Source organism: Balaenoptera acutorostrata, chromosome 5 (genome assembly GCF_949987535.1).
Source record: "Balaenoptera acutorostrata chromosome 5, mBalAcu1.1, whole genome shotgun sequence".
Lineage (NCBI taxonomy): Eukaryota > Metazoa > Chordata > Mammalia > Artiodactyla > Balaenopteridae > Balaenoptera > Balaenoptera acutorostrata.
Window position 1 is genome coordinate 95668962 of NC_080068.1, and position 14753 is coordinate 95683714.

General features: G+C 39.7%; 1 protein-coding gene across 2 annotated transcripts in view; it reads left to right on the forward strand.

The window, feature by feature from the left end:
• The window catches only part of KCNIP4 (potassium voltage-gated channel interacting protein 4), a 526085-nt gene that overhangs the window by 59926 nt on the left and 451406 nt on the right, over window positions 1-14753 (forward strand). Inside the window, exon 1 of one of the 2 annotated variants that reach the window (XM_057547214.1) lies at window positions 7212-7337. The exons of the other annotated variant lie outside the window; for it this stretch is intronic. The gene's annotated coding sequence lies outside the window, so the exon portion shown is untranslated. Of the gene's footprint in view, window positions 1-7211; window positions 7338-14753 lie in introns of those variants that run through there. 2 annotated transcript variants of the gene reach the window in all.

Sequence of the window (14753 nt, forward strand, 5' to 3'; positions counted from 1 at the left end):
GGTCCTGAAATGACCAAAGGCTCTCTATTTTTAAATCATCATTGTACTTTTGATTATCACTATAAATGAGTAAAACTATCTTCTAAAGAGTGGGCGCTATTCTGAAGCAGTTACTTTTGTTCAGAGAATAAATACATCTGAGGGAAGTACCAGCTACTTCTATGAATCACCCTGAGAAGAGTGACAAATTCATAGAGAGTAAAGGCTATAATATTGATGTTGATACAGTAATAGTAATAAAAATGGCTAACAATAAGCACTAACCTATGCTAGACACCCTGCTTAGTATTTTATATACATAGACACATTCAATCATTGTACCACTCTGTGAAGTGGTGACTATTATTATCTCCATTTTACAGATGATATCAGAGTCTCAAAAACAGTATAATATTTGCTCCAATTCTCACCTAAGTGTAGTATTTACAAATTGCCAATTTTTCTCTTACACAGGATTGTTTGGTTAGTTGTTTGCTTTGGATTTGTGATGTATAATACATACTGAGAAAAGCACTTCACATTTCTCTGTCCCTTCCAACAACCCTGAGAGATTGTAGGGAAGCCATCCTTACACCCCACCCATGATATCAATAAGCAGATTACAGTTTCAGTTGCTAAATGCCCTGCACCACATCTTATAGTGAATCCATGGTGGGAATCTTAGAGCTCAGCCTGTGCAGATTCTAGTTGGTACCTCAAGGCCTACTTGAGCTTAAAACGAAACCAAACAATGCAACACACACACAAAGCCTCAGCCCACCTCAGCGAGTGACACATGCTGCACAGTGACTTTCTTCACAGTAGAATAAAAGCCCCACTGGCTGATTCCCACGGCCTCTGTGATTTATTCCTGTTATTTCTGAACAGAGACCCTCACATGCCATCTGGCTTATTTGTCTGCAAAGACCAGAGTTTGTTATAAGCTCCATTCTGTGCTCTGCCTTTAGTCTGCACCATTTTTACCTATAGGTCCAGCCTTAAGCCTCTGACTTGACTCTAACCCGCCACTTAAGTGTCAGAGGATGACCCTGTGGCCTCTTCAAGAAGTGTTCACCACTCAAAAGGAGACGCTTTGACAAAATAACATATTTTCCTGATTATAAAAGCTAACTCATGTTTAGAAAATTTTGGTTTTAGAAAATTTTGAAAAATCTTTGGAAAAGCATAACTAAATTTTTTTTAATTACCCAATTTACCACTATTAACTTTTGGTGATACATATGCTAAGTAACTTTTCTGTGAACATATGCACAATTTGGATTGCACTGCATATACTGTATGTAAACTGCTTTTACACACACACACACACACACACACACACACACACACCCTCCATTAAATATTATACAATATCATTTGTAATAGCTCTGTAGAATTTCACATACATAAGCATACGAGGATATGCATTAATTTATCTAACCAGTTCCTTATTTTGGCCTAGTTAGATGTTTACTTTCAATTTTTTAATACTATAAATAACAATGAGTTGAACATCCTTATGGGTAAATATTTGATTGCATCTCTTGTTATTTCCTTAGGGTAGACCTTGACAAGAAATATTGCTACATTAAAGCAGATGTGCATTTTTAAGGGAAAAGAGTCTCAATAATGTTCCAAGGGATGGCTACCTATAAGGTGGCATTCTTGCACTGTGAGGAATAGGGGGAAAGGTACTTTGGAAGTGGCAACCCCGTCAGGAGTGATTTTTTCATTCACTCGCTTCCCTTTCATTCTCCAGTTGCTCCGCTTCCAGCTGTCCCTATTCTCCAGTTTAATCAATCATCACCTCCTGGATTACATGGAAGCTAGGAAGCTTTTTCTAATGGATCATATCACACCTGGTATTTCTCAGGCAAATCGACAGGGCTTGAGGCTAGGCATTGGGAAGCAATAGCAGCAGACAAAGGGGGATGAATGAATGACCTCTGGGAAATCCTCCTTGTGAAGAATTTTATTAGCATGAGTAATTTCCTGGTAGAGATTGGATTTCAAAAAGTAATGTTTGCTCCATGGGATCTGTTGTCTGCTACAGATGGCCTGAATATGTAAAGGAATGTAGGAATTCTCCTTGCTTCTATAGGAAGCTACTTTGGAAGTATGAGGAAGTGGTAGGACCAAGAATTAAATTAGATTGCCTTTACTCTAAGGGATTTTGAAGATCTATGTGGACCAAATTCTATTATCTATTTTATTGTCTTCATAACACTTCTAAGTATCTGAACTCACTAATTTTGTGAGTTATTCATTACCTACTGATTTATTATCTACTCCCTTGTTAGAAGGTAAAGTCATCTAACTTGTTACCTTTGTATCTCCAGCACCAAGCACAGCAGACAGCATTATTTTGATCTCAATATTGGCAGGATAAATGAGTGAAAAGATTGTTATCTTTTTCTGACCCTTTGAATGTCCATATTTTTAGTATGTAATAAATTATGTACTAATTATTTTTTGTTTTGTATATGACATCAGGTAATTTCAGTGTGTATGTACATCTTCTCTATGGTATTATGGGATGCTCTTGAACGACAAAGGGACATAATGTAGAGGAGAATTTGCACCAACTGAATGCCTTTTTCTTTGAGATTTAACAAAATTTTTTTTGATATTGTTTATTTATGCCTTCTCTTTTTTGGGGGGGCAGGGTGCGGCCGTGCCACGCGGCATGCAGGATCTTAGTTCCCCGACCAGGGATCATTTGAGCCCATGCCCCCTGCAATAGAAGCATGGTGTCTTAACCACTGGACCACCAGGGAAGTCCCTGAATGCCTATCTTAAAGGGCAAACTAAATGACCATTTATTAAATATATGTTCACTAACTGGAGGCTAATTAAATGTATGTCAATTTCTGATTTTAGTATCAGGTACTATAACTTACTGGATCTGGCATTTTCAGATAAGACTTGCAGACATTTTATCTTGAAAACCTCTTTCAATCATCATAAAACCCTGCCTATCTCAAGTCTGGTTAATATAAAAATTTGAATGAGGAGAAAAAAACTTTTGAATAAGGAAAAAGTCAGTAGAATCAATGAGTTGCAGATTAAGACAAATGTTACATTTCCCTCTTGGTGGATTAAAATCATTGTACTACATTTAATGAAAAAAATAAATCTATTTCCCTTATGAAAACTAATGTGGTTATATCAATACAAATGCTATGCCAATCCCACCTGCCCACTTCTTTGTCAATGGAACTCATCTTCCAAACCCTTACATGATATTTACATTTCCATGTGTGTTAGTTCTATAGGCCTACTTTGGGTTGCTTCTTACACAAATTCTTAATTAATGCAGAGCTTACAGGGTAGAGAGAAAATACAAAAGGCCATTTGGTACGACTGAGAAAGCCATTTATTTTCATTAAACATGACTTTGGACTATCTAGATTGAAACCTAAACATCTCTCCAAATGAAGTATTTAATTTTCTCCTTTCCTCCAGTCTTTGATGATATCAAGACTGTACCCAGACAGTACCTCCTCCTAGAAGCAATCCCTCCTCTCTGACCCCCAGAACACTGGATATGCCTCACATTTAAGCACTGATCATAGCCTGTTGAGATGATTTGTTTCAACAAATATTAACCAAGCACTTGCTACATGGCAGTCACTGAGATGTGCTTAAACCAAAGAAACCCCTGCCTCAGAGAACTTATAGAGGGGAGTCACTAGCCAAAAAAGCAAATAGTTCTATGATACACTGCTAGATAAATGAATGTTGTAAAAAAAAATAGAGCAGGGTAAAGGAATAGAGAGCGATGAAGTGGGGGCACTATCGTAGGGCTGTCAGTCAGGGTGGGATCTCTGAGGAGGGACGTTTGATCAGAGACCTGAACACAATGAAGAAGTAAGCAATGAATATCCGGGGAGAACATTATAGACAGAGGAGGGCATGGCAACTTCAAAGGCCCTGAGGCAGAAGCATGCCCCCTTTAAACATTAAAGCATGTTTAATGACAAAAAATGAGAAGATTGATCTGACTACGAGCAGGGTGTATGAGGATAAGAGTGTAGGAAATGATACAAAAGAGAGCCAGGAGCTGGATCTCAAACCACCATTAGCAAAAGACCTTAACCTGGGGTAGGTGGGCCAGAACATTCAGGGGGTCCATGAGCCTGGATGCAAAGACTATTCCATCTTCATTTTTATTAACCCTAACCCTAAGAAATTTAGCATTTTGTTTAATTGTAAGTGTAGACAACAAAACCACATTATTAGTAGTAGCTTCTGTGACTTCATAACCAATAGACTTTAAAATAGTTTCATATCACATTATAATTGAAGATATATCAAATACTCTCTCTGTTCTTCACTATTTTGAAATTATAGTAGTTATTAGACCCATAGCTAATGTGTTGTTTTAATATTTTGATAACTGTATTGTAATAGCATTAATTTTCTTTGCAACCTGTGTCTTTTATATAGTCAGAAAACATTCTTCTGAGGTGTCCACAGGCTCCACCAGACTATCAAAAGTGTACAGAGTACAAAAAAAAAATTGCGAACTCCTGCAGTAGTGAAATAGATATTGTAGGTCTTAACCAGAATTTTTTAATAAAATGGAATAAAAGACAATCTATCACAGGGCATGACACATAGTGTAAGTACATGTTAGGAATAAGTTTTATGAAACTTTCGTGTAAGGTGTCTGTGTTTGTGTGTATGAGTGTTTTGGGGGTCACGGCATAAGATATGTTTCTTCTGTGGATCATAAAAAAAAACGGTTGAAGGTCAATGGATTGATATGGTAGAATGTTGACAAGGGGTAGGATGATTCTGGATACATTTGTGAAACTCTGTAGGGGATCTTACAGTCCCCACAAGTGCCCTACACACGTTTTTTGATGAACTGACTGACCTAAGAAGAAATGTGTTCCTTCTGCTTTAAGGCTCATCCCTCTCCAGTGGTTCTGATTCCTTCTCTTTCCCTCTCCCCCACTGCCCACAGCTCTCCTGGGCTCCTGTTGTCTGGTATTAACCTCTCTCTCTTCTGAATCTTGAGTCTCTACTTCTTCCCTGACAATGAATCTACTTAAATACTTACGAGTCTCCCTGAAATCATGACCCTCTTTCCTGAAAACTTATACTCTTTCCTTTCTTGTATTTACATTAAAATATTATGAATGTATCCATTCAATAATTTGGAAATATTTACTAGGCACCCTCTGTGTTCAGGCATCACAAGCTAAGCCCTGACCTCCTAGGACAGTCTGACAACTGATTATGATCCAGCTTCGTTTCCCCACTATTACTCCACTGCAATGGCTTTTCTCGTGTTACCAGTGACTTCCTAAATCCCAGACTCAAGGGACACTTTTCTGTCTTCAATTTACTTGACTCTTGTCTCTCTCTGTTTCTGTTTTCCACACCTGTTAGGCTCATACCTTCCTATCAGTGATATCAAACTACTACAATTTTCTCTTTCACGTCACACATTTTCCGCCACTCACTGCAATGCCTTTTGTCTTAGATGTTCTTTTAGCAAATGTTTAATCATCTTTCAAATTTGGGGTTAAGTGTTTCCTCCTCAGGGAGCTCTCTCTACCTCACCTGTCTTTTTCACTCATCCCTACGTCATTCCTCCCAAGGTCACCACCTCATTATCTCTATCACTAAACCTCATGTATTTATATATATAAATATATGCATATATATGTATATACATATATACACACACATATATATCATGTTGCATTTTACTTTTTTTTTTTTTATAATTCTTTATTTTATTTACTTATTTTTGGCTGTGTTGGATCTTCGTTTCTGTGCGACGGCTTTCTGCAGTTGCGGCAAGCGGGGGCCACTCTTCATCGCAGTGCGCGGGCCTCTCACTATCGCGGCCTCTCTTGTTCCGGAGCACAGGCTCCAGACGCGCAGGCTCAGTAGTTGTGGCTCACGGGCCTAGTTGCTCCGCGGCATGTGGGATCTTCCCAGACCAGGGCTCGAACCCGTGTCCCCTGCATTGGCAGGCAGATTCTCAACCACTGCACCACCGGGGAAGCCCCTGCATTTTAAACAATTATTTTTTTATCCACCTTCTGTACTAGACTGGAGAGTTTCCACAAAGACAAGGAATAACTCTTAACACAGTGCTTTGCAGATGATATATGCTCTTAAGAGTGCTTTTGAGTGAATGTATGGATGAGTGAATATAAAAATGAAGGAAGGAATGTATTAAATTCTTCTACTATTCCTTCAACAGTGAATTAAACCCCAGATCTGTGGCTGTGTCTAACGTATAGTAGGTTCTCAGTAATAATTTATTAAATGTTATATTTCATTCCTAATAAATAGACATAAAAACTATTGAGTGATATATAAGAGATAATTCTTTTTTTTTAACATTTTTATTGGAGTATAATTGCTTTACAATGGTATGTTAGTTTCTGCTTTATAACAAAGTGAATCAGCTATACATATACATATATCCCCATATCTACTCCCTCTTGTGTCTCCCTCCCACTCTCCCTATCCCACCCCTCTAGGTGGTCAGAAAGCACCAAGCTGATCTCCCTGTGCTATGCAGCTGCTTCCCACTAGCTATCTATTTTACATTTGGTAGTGTATATATGTCCATGCCACTCTCTCAGTTTGTCCCAGCTTACCCTTCTCCCTCCCTGTGTCCTCAAGTCCATTCTCTACGTCTGCGTCTTTATTCCTCTCCTGCCCCTAGGTTCTTCAGAACCATTTATTTTTTTGGGATTCCATACATATATGTGTTAGCATGGATAAAGAAGATGTGGCACATATATACAATGGAATATTACTCTTCCATAAAAGAAACTTTTTTTTCTTTTTCTTTTCTTTTTTTTTCTCTGTCATACAGAGTGGAGTAAGTCAGAAAGAGAAAAACAAATACCATATGCTAACACATATATAAGAAATAATCCTTAAGTTTACATATATATTGCCTATTAGACACATTCCCAGTAGCTAGTTGTTATAACCAATTGTTATCCAATTCTTTTTATTAACTTCTTCCTTCTTTATCTATAATATAGTCATTGATAAAGAACTATTTTATAAACAGGTTAAAATATCATGTCTTCATTAAGACATTATGCACAAGTCCAATTTTGTAATTCAACAAGTGTATTGCATTGCTCTTCTGTGTGCACAGCACCTTCCTCGGAGCGACACTGCTGCTTTACGCCACTGAAGTTAAAGCTTTTGCTGGGAAATCTGTACCTCCGCTTGCCAGGAGAAAGAACAAAAACAGTGTCTCCAACAGACGACAGGGTCTGAGCACAGAGGTGTTCTTTCTACCCAGCAATTTATCAACAACCGTGAATCAAGGTTCCCTTGTCAAATGCAAGCATTGGGGTAAAGAACAGGTAATTTCACCTCAGTGAGGAAAGCATTATTACCTGCTTGTATTCTTGATGTGTGCCCTTGTGTATAAGGCAGCTTCCTTCCTTCCTCTGATTGAGTGCATGCACTTATCTGTGTCTTGACATTGACCACAATTGGGAAAGTCAGGCATCTGTGATCAGGGTTTGAATGTTAGAGATAAATAGACCTGAGCTTCCACAAATTATTGATGTTATTGCAGCTTAAGTGCCATGACACCCTTTCCCTCACCTCCTGACAAATGGCTTCCCACCTTTGTCAAATGAAATTAATGCTAAAGTGGCGTTCTCAAGACTGGGCAGAAACATCTAAAGAGAAGTGTAATTATCGCAAATCTTCCTGTAAATACATGTGGTTGGCCCTTTGAGCAGAACTCAATGGTTGCCTATCATTATCAGAAAGAGGAGTAATAACAATCTGTTTTTCACCAAAGAGCCAACTCAATATTGAGACACACTTCCAAGAAATGTTGGAACCTTAGACCCTTCATCTTTACCAAAGTTTATACACTAGTAAAATATATATCATACATATGCACAGACTTGGATATTTTTCCTACACAAGTAGCATTTCTTGATTAGTTAAGCAACATGCCTTGGAAACAGCACTTTGGACAAAATTTAACAAATATGCACTGAATCTGGAACTACTTTATGTGAGGAAGATATATCTATAGAGAGAGCTTAAAAGTTTTGTACATGGAAAATGTGATGAAGTTCAAGTTTCTTTAAAATTAAATGAGATTCATTTACCTAATTTTAATGCATTAGGAGAACAAGAATAAATTCATAGACCTTTAAGAGAATCTGGTCAATGCCTCCGATTTGCGAAATTCAGCAGAACACTCTGTGGAAATTAAGTTGTCTAGGACAGTAAGGGATAAGACATTTCTGAGATGATTAGGCCAAATTAAGAAGGAGAGTGTATACGCCTGATCTATTTACGTTGCTATATTAGTTTCCTAGGGCTGCTGAACAAATGACCACAAACTGGGTGGCCTAAAACTATAAAAATGTATCATTTCACAGTCTAAATCTGAAATCAAGGTGTCAGCAGGGTCATGGTCTCTCTGAAGTCTCCAGGGGAGAGCTCTCCCATTGCTTCCTAGCTTCTGGTGGTCGTTGGAAATCCTTGGCATTTCTTGGCTTGTGGCTGCATCACCCCGATTTCTGCTTCCATCTTCACCTGGCCATTTTCTCTCTCTGTGTGTTCATCTCTCTGTCTTCAAATCTTCTCCATATAAGGACACCAGATAGATTTGGGGCCCATTCTCATCCAATATGAGTTCATCTTAACTAATTTCATCTGCAAAGACCCTATTTCCAAATAAGATCACATTCTTAAGTCCAGGACATGAATTTTGGTGGGACTTAATTCAATCCAGTTCAGTTGCTAGACTGCTTTATTTGAAATAATGGTTGGTTAAATGACTCTTAACCATACCCATTGAGTAGCCCTCAGATGCCTGTGAGTATACAAAGATATCTGAGAGATGAAACCACAGTTAGACACTCGAAATTGTGTCAAGGAGCAAAATCAAAAGGGAAAAAAAATCAGATAGGTATAAAGTACCCATCTGTCAAATCAGCCTTTTGAATATTAGCATTAAAGATCATTCCTCATTTACTTTTTTTTTTTTTTTAATTTTATTTATTTATTTATTTATGGCTGTGTTGGGTCTTCGTTTCTGTGCGAGGGCTTTCTCTAGTTGCGGCAAGTGGGGGCCACTCCTCATCGCAGTGCGCGGGCCTCTCACTATCGCGGCCTCTTTTGCCGCGGAGCACAGGCTCCAGACGCGCAGGCTCAGCAATTGTGGCTCACGGGCCCAGCCGCTCTGCGGCACGTGGGATCTTCCCGGACCAGGGCCCGAACCCGTGTCCCCTGCATTGGCAGGCGGACTCCCAACCACTGCGCCACCAGGGAAGCCCCTCATTTACTTTTTAATATTGTTGGTGTTTATGTTTGCTTATCAAACTATCTTGTTTGCAAGAAGTGTTTTGCTTCTTGACACTTGTGAATTATATGTGTCCCCTTCCTGAGTAGCCACCCCTCTCTCTCACACTTTATTCTCTATCGATTTGGCCTGTCTATACCTCCTGTGTGCACCATGTGGTGGTTTCCTGCCTTACAACCTTTGTCCAGGCTGTCCGCATGCCTCTCTTGGGCTTGCTTATCTTTTTTACTCTCATCTCTATTGGCACCTCCTAAAGAATGACTCCCTGGATATTGTTCTTACTTTTATTCTGAGCTAGACATCCTCTCTCCATCTGCTGTGTCCAGTGCAAAACACTCTCTTTGTACTTACCAAACAGCTTGATAATTACCTGTATCTGCTTTGTCCTGATGCACTGTGAGTTTGTGGAAGGCTGGGAAGGAATGGCCAGCACATAGTAGGTTCAGAAAATTCTATATAAGCAAATGAATAAGTAAATTATTGACACAGCGGCAAACCAAGGCACAGTAGTAGGTACCTACTAGAGAGTGAACAAGGCATCAATTCTGACCTGAGAGAACTTGCATGGATGGTGGATAATTGCCTACAAATCACCATGTTTTGAGACAGACAGTCTCAAGTGTCAGAAGAGAGGCAAAATGGAATACATTAGGAAACTGCAGATTGAGTGATTATTCCAGCTGTAGTACAATCTCTGGAGATTTCATGATAGGCATGGGATTCAAGGTGGGCATTGAGGAATAGCTCTTTTTTGTGGAGATGGTCTGGTGGGGCAGGTGGGACCACTAGGGAATAGTGAAGGGTGGGGAGAACTTTAAGGCGGAAGGGAAATAAAGCATGATTGAAGGCATGAAGATGTATACTTCTAGGACCCGTTGAAAACCAGTAAATAATTCAGCTTTGATGCAGGGTTGCAAACATGATTAGGTAGTTGTGATGAAAACAACTGAAAATTAGATGGGAATTAGATCACAGAGGCCTTGAGGGGCAGTGCAGGAATGAGACGTTATAGGGGCATAACAGAAGAAAGGTGTGTTCAAAGCTCTGTCTGCCTTTGTGTGGTGAGCTTTTACTGCCCAGTCAAGACAGGCTCTGAAGAAGCATGAGAGGGGGTAAACGTAGAGCATAAAGATAGCACACTGCTGAGGAACAGGCCCTTATTGGATAAGGGGCAGAAGGAAAAAATGCTGTAAATGAAAGGCAGAAGTGTGATTTGAAGGGTGGAGGTGACCAGATCTAGTAAATCTAATAGAAGTAAAGGGAAACTAGACTTGTAAGATGGAGGTACTTGTTAGCCTTCCAAAAACAAAGGTGGAGGAAGAAGAGAACTAAAACGTGGGTCCCAGTGTGACTCTATGAGATTGCTCTCATGCCCCAGCCAGGATGAACTGCATACTCATCTGTGTTCCAACAGCATTTATTTTCATTTTTTAACTAAGTGCTACCCAAATTGTAGTCTGCGGGGTAAAGGCTGTTTTGCAAACTGGTAGTTGCCCATTTGCAAGGATAAAATACAGAAATTGAGCATAAGCATTTAGTAACTATGGTGGCAATTTGATACTGTCACAACATCCATAAGTACTATTTTATATTTTACAAATGCATCTGTGTACCACAGATTGGGGAAACAAAACAAAACGAATTGATCCTCCACCACAGACAGTTTGAGAAGCTCTGTTCTATAATACCAGTCAGTTTCACTGAAATAAAGCATAGTTTATCTGTCTATTCCTCCAGTAGCTTGCCAGTTCAATGGAGGAAATGGAGGGACGTAACTGCATCGTTCAAAAACCCCAGCTTCAAGCATGGGTCAGAGCACAACACAAGTGATCAATAAATAATTAGAATAGAATTGATCTTGATAACTAGTTGGTCATTTTTCACCATTGAGAGAGCAAGCAGGTTCAGGTTGACTGCTTGGGGTAAAAGTCATAGAACTGGAACTTAGCAGACAGGAATAGATACAAGCAGGGATAAATTCAAATACATAAACATAAGTAAGCAGGAGACAGTTCCCATAAGATGCCACAAAAGAGAGAAGAGCCATGAAAGGGAGCTACAAAAGGTAGACCATTTGTGTGCTTCACACTTTGGGGAAGAAACCGTTAGAAAAGAATGCGCTGAAGATGGGGACAAAGAGGCTGAAACTGACCCTGTCTTCAAAATCACAGGGCACAGTGAGATCTGGCTGATGAACACACTTTCCTTCTGAGACTATTGCTTCTGCACTGAATCAAGTTAAACATCTATTAGTGCAGAATTGGAAAAGTGCTTCCAGTTTTCAAAGTCCTGAGCATGATCCATCCCAAAATAAGCAGCCTGGTGTCCTTGACCCAGCAAAACTCTGCTTTCAGTGATGACTTTCCCGAAGAAAAACAGGTGATTACTGATCTCACTGCAACATGCTCAGTGCTGTCGACAAATTGCAGCCGTTCTCAGCTAAGGGTCTGCTACAGGTCTATGTAAACCTTTGTTGTTACACTTAATCTACCTACAGAATTTCAATTAGTTTCCATCTGTGAAATATAAAATTGAATCCTTCTGGGCTTCCCTGGTGGCGCAGTGGTTGAGAATCTGCCTGCTAATGCAGGGGACACGGGTTCGAGCCCTGGTCTGGGAAGATCCCACATGCCACGGAGCAGCTGGGCCCGTGAGCCACAATTGCTGAGCCTGCGCGTCTGGAGCCTGTGCCCCGCGACGGGAGGGGCCGCGATAGAGAAAGGCCTGCGCACCGCGATGAAGAGCGGTCCCCGCACCGCGATGAAGAGTGGCCCCCGCTTGCCGCAACTGGAGAAAGCCCTCGCACGAACCGAAGACCCAACACAGCCAAAAATAAATAAATAAATAAATAAAATCAAGTAAAAAAACTAAAAAAAAAAAAAAAAAAAAAAAAAAAAATTGAATCCTTCTGAATGCCCTGAGCTCTTTCTAAGCACCAGGCTGTGTTGCCAAAGTGACAATTCGCATGGAATCTAGGCCATATTTCAGAGAATCTGGTCTGCCCAGAGAGTCTGGTCAAACTTGAAAGGATGTTAGTGACAGTCTAGCCAAGCTTCCATTTTTTAGAAGTGTAATTAAGTCACAAAGTAGTAAAATAACTAGTTCAAGTGCACATAATGCACTATTTCAGATCAACTAGAATGGAGTTTTCCTGTCTGCAAAACCCCTCACACTTTCCACTGCACTTCAGTGCTTCTCTGTCAACTGTCCAGTCATCGCATTATGAATTTATCATTGGTTACAACAACAAAAACAACAAAACTCCCAGACCTTGAAACCAGTTGATTGTTCTTGGAAAATAAAAAATTCTAATGTGTGATTTTTGTCACTCCCCAGGAACTACAGAGGGCCTCCCTGTGTCTCCAGATATTGTAGCATTCCATGGCGGTTAATAATGGAACTACTAACAAATAAGGGTTAACATTGGTAGAATAAAGTCCATAAAAGTAAAGCAACCTTTACAATGAAGAAATACCTTAAATTATTTAGAAATTTTAAGGACATTTTGAATGCTCTGCTCTACAAATACAAATTTTAGGTTTTTAATTATTTCACCAAAATTCCATGTGACCACCAAAAATTCATTAGGAGGCAAGAGACTGGATTTTGACTACATGAATTTGCAAATCTCTTCTTCACAGTGAGGTGTTCATAGTACCTACCTTCTAGGGTTCTTATAAAAATGATTCAAGGTAATAAGTGTAAGATGGCTGGCAGGATGTTGTAGATATGGTATGCACTCTACAAATATTAACCACTGATATTAATAATTAACGGACGGTCCTGCAAGGAGGTTTCAGTATATGAGAGGGGAGATTGGACTTGATGATGAGTAATATCTTTTCTGTTTCTGAGATTCTTATGACTTTGGTGGTCCTTCCTAGATTTAGGCCACTGGCAAGTTGACTAAGCCTGTATCTCCATCTCCAGCAAAACACTACTTTTAAATACTTTCTTCCAAATCTAATTAATCAATGTGATTGCATTTCTTGCCTTGGTTTTAAGGTGCTCAGTCATTATTGAAAAGGAAGGAAACTAAACCAGAGGGAGCATCTACTGTATGCCATGATCATTACTCATGTTACATGATCTATCCAGCATCGTATGACAGGGATAGTGTCATTGCATTTTGTAGATGAGGAATAAACCCTCAAGTGTATTGACTCATCAAAAGTCCAAATCAGAGTGACCATACAATTTATTGTATAAACCAGGACACTTTCAAGAGTAAAAAAGGGACATTATTCATCATTATTCTGGGTCAATGGTTATAAATTATGTGTCCCAGGTAAAGTGGGGCATATGGCCATTCTCCCTGTGGATAAAAAGAAGTTATAGAGCCAGAATCCAAACACAAGACAACCTCTAAATCCTGTGTTTACCTACAATTATGTTCAAAAGATCTTCCCTGTTATGATTTTATTATACTGGGCTGGCAGCCAGAGCCCAAATACAAGTGAAAACTGAGATACTAATATGAGAACCTAGTAACCTGAGGTGGATACAGGGGTCAGGGCATCAATAGCCTCTGGAGCTGGTACAGAGTCAAGAAAGCTGTTACACGCTGAATGTTGCTGCTTGTGTCCCCAAAATGCATATACTGAAGCCCTAACACCCACTGTAATGGTATTTGGAGGTGGCGTTTTGGGGGAGGTAATTGGGTTTAAATCAGACTGTGAAGGTAGGACCCTCACAGTGGGATTAGTGTCTTTGTAGGAAGAGGAGGAGACACGGACCTCTCCCTCTCTCTTCCTGCAAGCACCAAAAGCAGGCCACGTGAGCCACAGCAAGAAGGCGACTATCTACAGGAAGCAGGCTCTCGCCAGACACCCAATCTTTCTGCACCTTGATCGTGGACTTCCCAACCTCCAGAGCTGTCAGAAATAAATTTCTGTTGATCAGTCCACCCAGTCTATGATATTTTGTTATAGCAGCACAAACTAAGGCAGGAACAATTATGAAGGCATGATCTTGAAGCACTAGGCAGATCTTTAGAACGGAGGACAAGGCAACTGATAGGCAAGTCAAAGAGAGAAAGAAAGAGAGAGAGCAGATGTGGATAACTGGCACCTAAAGGTAAACCAGAGAATAAACATGACTGGGGTCTGTCTCTCCTTCCAGCGGATAAGCTAGCCAGACGGTCAAATTGAAGAATGTTATACAAAGAAAGACACACACTCATACCTGATTTTAGTCAACTAAGTAATTTTGGGAAATGTATCAACAATAGATTGTATTTACAAATTGAAGAATAAGAAAGGGATCATTAATATCTATTGCATTTGCTTGGTCATTTATACTTTACGAACAGTTAATGTTTGTTGAAGCCATAGGACATGCCAAGCACTGCTCTGCATGTTTTGTATGTATCTGCAGATTTAAACTATGCTGTGAGGCAGGTACTGCTTTGTTTTCCATTTTACAGACAAGGAAAGTGAGGTATAGA